The sequence below is a fragment of the Apis dorsata genome, unplaced genomic scaffold (genome assembly GCF_000469605.1).
Source record: "Apis dorsata unplaced genomic scaffold, Apis dorsata 1.3 scaffold_23, whole genome shotgun sequence".
Classification (NCBI taxonomy): Eukaryota; Metazoa; Arthropoda; class Insecta; order Hymenoptera; family Apidae; genus Apis; species Apis dorsata.
The window spans coordinates 226955-232432 of record NW_006263325.1 but is presented as its reverse complement, the minus strand read 5'-3'; the positions used below and the strand labels follow the sequence as shown (position 1 = coordinate 232432).

General features: G+C 33.8%; 1 protein-coding gene and 1 long non-coding RNA gene across 2 annotated transcripts in view; one reads left to right on the top strand and one right to left on the bottom strand.

Annotated features, from left to right (window-relative positions):
• The window catches only part of LOC102679563, a 6316-nt gene extending 3155 nt beyond the window's left edge, over nt 1–3161 (bottom strand). The window contains exons 1-2 of the long non-coding RNA XR_420621.2: nt 2628–3161; nt 1032–1034 (exon numbers count right to left, since the gene is read on the bottom strand). This is a non-coding gene — a long non-coding RNA (uncharacterized LOC102679563). The remainder of the gene's footprint in view (nt 1–1031; nt 1035–2627) is intronic.
• LOC102679642 overlaps nt 1–5478 on the top strand; it is a 21722-nt gene that overhangs the window by 4360 nt on the left and 11884 nt on the right. The window lies entirely within an intron of this gene.

Here is a 5478-nt window from a genome sequence, read left to right as displayed (position 1 = left end):
AAAAAAAAAAAAAAAATAAAAAAGAAAAAATCAAGACACAAAGGGAGCGAAGAAGAATCACGTTCCCATACCCTTCAACTAATTTGACGAGGCATGCATTATACATGCCTCGATTAATTAATCTTCGACTCTTAAATTTTAAAGTTTATTAATTTTTATTCGACTCTTAATCGTCCTCCATAATAATTTAAAGGGCGAGCGAGGAAGGGATTTTCGAGATAAATGAAGGGGGCGGGATCACGCAGTCCCACCGAATCTCGCGTAAAACTTTGAATTATGAAGATTGCAGATCTTGATTCCGCGTGGCGTGCAAATTAATTACTAATAACGCCTTACTTACCGCTAATTATACGGCTCGGTTACGTCTTCGTCTATGCTGCGGGACGCGCTGGTCGAATAGATTTTCATTAATGATCCGTCAAACGTGTAATCATTTCTCGTTCACCTTTTATTAATCTTCCACGGCCGCGCATTAATTAATGTACGCTGTTCTGCGCGCTGATACTTTATATTAAACGGGAGGGAGGGGGGTTATTGGGAATGAGTTAATTTAAATAAGCAGGAATTTGAAGAAAAAGAGAAAGGAGAAAAAGTTTTGAAAAGTTTTACGAATAATTTTGAGTAACAAAAAAAGAAAAGAATTGCAAGGAAAAGATAAAAACAGAGGAAAATAAACATTCCGAGTTTTCGAAGGTTTCCAAAAGAGTTTGGAAAATATATCTCGCAAAGTTTTCGATTCGAGTTTCATGAATTAAATTACAATCCATCTCTATATAAAAGAGATGTAATAATTTATTAATTATAATAATCTATTGGATAAATATCTATAAAATCTATATATAAATCTAAACTATAAAATCACTTTTATAAGTTCGATGCACAAAGTTAAAGATTTTTAGTGACGTAGTGATGAATCATTTCGTGCCTTCCTCGAAATTTCGGATTTTAGTGTCCACCATAGGCCTATAAATAACCGACCTTTACTCAATTCTCGGCATAAGCCTTTGAAGCTTAGCGGGTTATACTCCGACCCACTTAATGTAATAACGATAATGCATAGCGGATCAATTTTGATCCCACTTTCACCAAAGCACTGTGTCTTTAAAGCACATGGATCCAACGCTTCCTGTCTGCATTGGATGGATCGTAATACGCACAATTCTTAATATAATACGCTTACAGATGGACAATTTTTTAATTGTGATTATTAAATTAACAACTTTTTTTAATTACAGAGAATAACTGTGAAAAAAATGTAGATTTTAGCATCGAGAAATTTGTCATATGATGAAAAATACGTAAGAAAATAATTATAAATGAAAGGTTAAATAAAAGGATTTTTTTTGTTTGAAAATCGAAATTTTATAGAAATTTTTGGAATCGAAATTATTGATAAACGCTGTAATTTTTTCTATATCAAATTAATTTTCGTGACAAGGAAAATGAAATTGTACAGGGAACGATTCACTTGAGCAGCAAAAATTCTTCGTAAATAGTTAGAGGTAATAGGTAATTGACCGTCCCTTTCCTTTCCTATTACGATCTAATTAATTATTAACGTCGACGTAATATAATGGAGACTGGACCATCTGTCAATATTTTACCAGCAGAATTATTCTAATAAATATACAACTTTGTCATCACTCTGTTATTAATTAATCTTCAACTGTTAATACAAAATTTCTTCTCTTACAAATTATTCCATTATTTATTTAACATTAAAAAAACTTAATTTTAATAACGAGGTTTAATTACATAGCTTTTAAAATAATAATTTAAATTTAGAATTTTTCAAAATGATTCATACATCAATTGATCGTTATATTTTATTATACAAGTGGTCTATGAACGAACAAGTGGAGAAATAATTATTTCAATAATATTTTCCCATTTTGTATTTCACGAACCGACTCCTACGTTCGAGCAAAATTTATTTTCGACGAGTCGTGCAATGATATTTATCGAGACACAACAAGTTTGCGCGGAAATTCATTAACTATATCAATAAACAGTTGTTGCTTAAGCACTTGCTAACTGCACCCTAATTTTCGATTATACGGTCGGCAAGCGTAAGGCTTTCATCGAGAGGAACGTGTTCCACGCGGAAACTGCTTGGTAATTGCCTATTAACGCGAACATTTACCTTTGACTCGTATGCTCTTATTACGTATTCCTTTATGTCGTTAGTCAATTGTTTTTAACCTTCGTGTTTTCCTCGATTGACACTGCTCTTTCATTTATTCCAGAACGATAATTGCATATTAAACTTCCTGAACACAGCTTCCAGTGTAATTGAAATGAAGTTTCTGCAAATGAAGAAAAAAAGAATATCTCGTTCGTCGAGAGAATAAGTTAAATAAATTAAGAATGTATAATATCCATAACCAGATACTCGTTACTGTATCCGCGCAGCATATTAAATTTTTATTCGAGCTTGTAGTATCCCACAATTAGTCAAAAATTTTAATTTTTTTTCTTTCTTACACTGTTTACTCTTTGATATTAAAATTATCTGTAATATTCATATATCATGCATGATTAATTAGAATTAGAATTTAAAATATTTATATTTAGTACAAAAATAAATGAAAGCAATCAATTTAACCAACTTACTAACCAACTACTACTCTATCTCTTGTATATGATATTACGTTACATATTACATATGTATGTCAAAGAGAACCATTTCGATTCAGGATATTTGGTTACTTGGTGGATTTTCGTCCGTTCTCCCGGGGATTGCATCTAATTTTGCACGATTGTATCCTTAGAGTTTCTGAAAATTAGTTGAACTCCGATCTCCCAACGGCGCCTGTACATTAGATTTTGTCATTATAGTATTCCGCGTGTGATTTATACAGCTAATTTCTCGCCAGTTTATCGTCCAGTCCGATCGTATTCAAAGGCTATACGGTTGCATATGGAAGTACACGCCTCGTCCGGATTCAATTCGTGAAATGTTGCCATGTGTTCTGCTCAGTGAAATTATGCAAGAAACTCCCCATTTAACGACGTTTTATCTTAATCTAATTTGTAAGAGATTCCTCGTTTATCATTTCTCTTACCGTCTGAAAGTCTCGTTGAAATTAAAAAATTAATTCAATCTGCTCGTTGCACAAATGTTTCTTCGTTGCACAGAAAATTCTATTTTGTAACACTGTAAACACAATTCTAACATGTAACATGTAAACACATATTCAATTATTTTTTAGTTAGATGTAAATTCAATTTTACTTCTGTGTTATTTTTCAAAGGTTAGACATTTGGATTTGAGTTAGGTTAAGGTTATGTTCGTTACGTTAAGTTTACATTAAACTAAGTTTACAATGCCCGAGAGATATTCTTGTATATTATTATTTTATCCTCCGGGCAGATTAATTGTTGTTTCGCTTTAGAAGTGTGCGAGAACCCGAAAATATCGGGAACGCTCGGAATAGATCGGAAAAGATCGGGTCTAATCGTATCGAGTCGGATCTTGAAAGTATCTCATAGTTCGAAAACGTCGTTTTTCGAGATGCTTGTATTAAAATAAAATCAGAATTTTTCAAAATTTTAAAGAACTGAATAATTTTGTCCAAAAAATTAAAAAAATAATCCTAATCTTCACGAGAAAGTCGAAATTCTCGAGTCAATTCGATATTTTCGAATTCTCTATTTCGCTTTCTTATATTCCAACAAAAAGTTTTATTAAAAGCACTAATCATTAGAATTATATTAAAATACTTATCTCTTTTTATTTTTACTGTCATTTTCGGTAAAAGAAATAATGTGAGCACGTGAATCCCGCACGAAACTGATCGTAACGCTTATTTCTAACCTGAAAATGAATCTATAATAGGAACGAAGGTTATTCTCCACATAATCGGCGAATTCTAGTCCAGTGGGGAACATCGTCGTGGCCTTTCACGGGGGTTCTAACGATCTCGGCTAATTAAGTTGTCCTTCAATCTACGCGGATATTATTATAAAAGGGATTAACGTCGTTTTAACAGGGAGGAATCTCAGTCTCGACTAGTTCGACTAGTTCGTTTCCCCGTCTCGCCAACAGAGTGCAATCTTCTCGCAGGCCGCGCACCTATGGAAATATCTCGTTAAAAAACGAATTTACATTTACTCTTTTGTGCTCGTTTTTCTTCTTATTCTCTTTTTTTTCTCTCTCTCTTTTTTGGAACGTTCCACCACACGCAACACGCGACTAAATTATCCCGCAAACGACCCGCGATTGTTGGCAAGTAATACGACCAAACCGTGTTAAAATTGAGCCTCGAGCTGGATGGAAGACCCGTTAAAAAGGACACTCCGATGTTTTTTCATTAGACCCCCTTTGTTCGGAGGGAAATTTAAGGTATTTTTTAACAGTGTCATCGCGTCAGTGCACGCGTGTGGTTTGTTAGAGATGATTTCCGTCCGCTTTGAGACGCGGAAATCCGAGGCATTCATGTGAGGAGATATTTGTAAATGAAAGGAACGGTGAATGCGAAATTGTAGAAGAAATTATAGAGGAAGTCTTGGAATAAAAATTACTTGGAGATTTATTTGATGTCTTATTTAGCGGCAGCTTTGAAATTTAAAGCAATCTTTTTTAACCAAATCTTTTTTAGATTACGTATAAATTTTACAACGTTGGTACGTACACAGTGTGCTATGTAATATGTGCAAAACCTGAATCGATGAGTCGAACGTACTACGCTCCCCTCGTAAATCACTCGCAAGCGCCCAAACAGGAAATAGCATTTCGCTTCGGTAAGGACTTATATACACACATATATACATAATATTCTACACACTGATCTAATCAATTCTAATTATTATTGAAGAAACAAATTTTAACCAATCAAACGAAACGTAACAATAATTGTCTCTAAATGATTCGTCTTGAAAAAAAAAAATATTTTCAAATTTTTATTTTTCAAATTCGATATAAAATTCAAATATTATTGTATCGTAGAAGGGAATTTTTCCTCGTTACCAAAACTCCATGAATAGCATAATGAAAGAATTTCGCCTATACATTTCGTTCCATCCTATCGAATATCTCGCAATTCCCGTAATATCGAATAATGCGAGCCTGATTCAGACCCTTGTGAAATAGCCGATTTCATGTACCGCATATTTTTCGATATCGTAATTTAACGAATACCGGGCATAGCGAAATTCACTCTTTCAATTGGCGTACAAATAGCTATTTCGACGATTCGCATTGCTTTGAACGCTTGCGTGTTGTCTGAATCGACCATTANTATATTGAAAGAGGGCAGAATTTTAATTTATCAACGCTCCTTTGGCTTCGTAATTTTTCTTTCCTTTTTTCCTTTTTCCTTCTTCCTTTTTTTCCGCGTACACGTTCGCGAAATTGTCGATCAAAGAAAAGGAGAGAGGACGGGAATGGCTTTAAAAAACAGGCACGGTGAAAAAAAAAGTGGTGCACGCTGTCGCGGTATTAACCAACGGTGAGAATGATATAAAAATATATAGAGC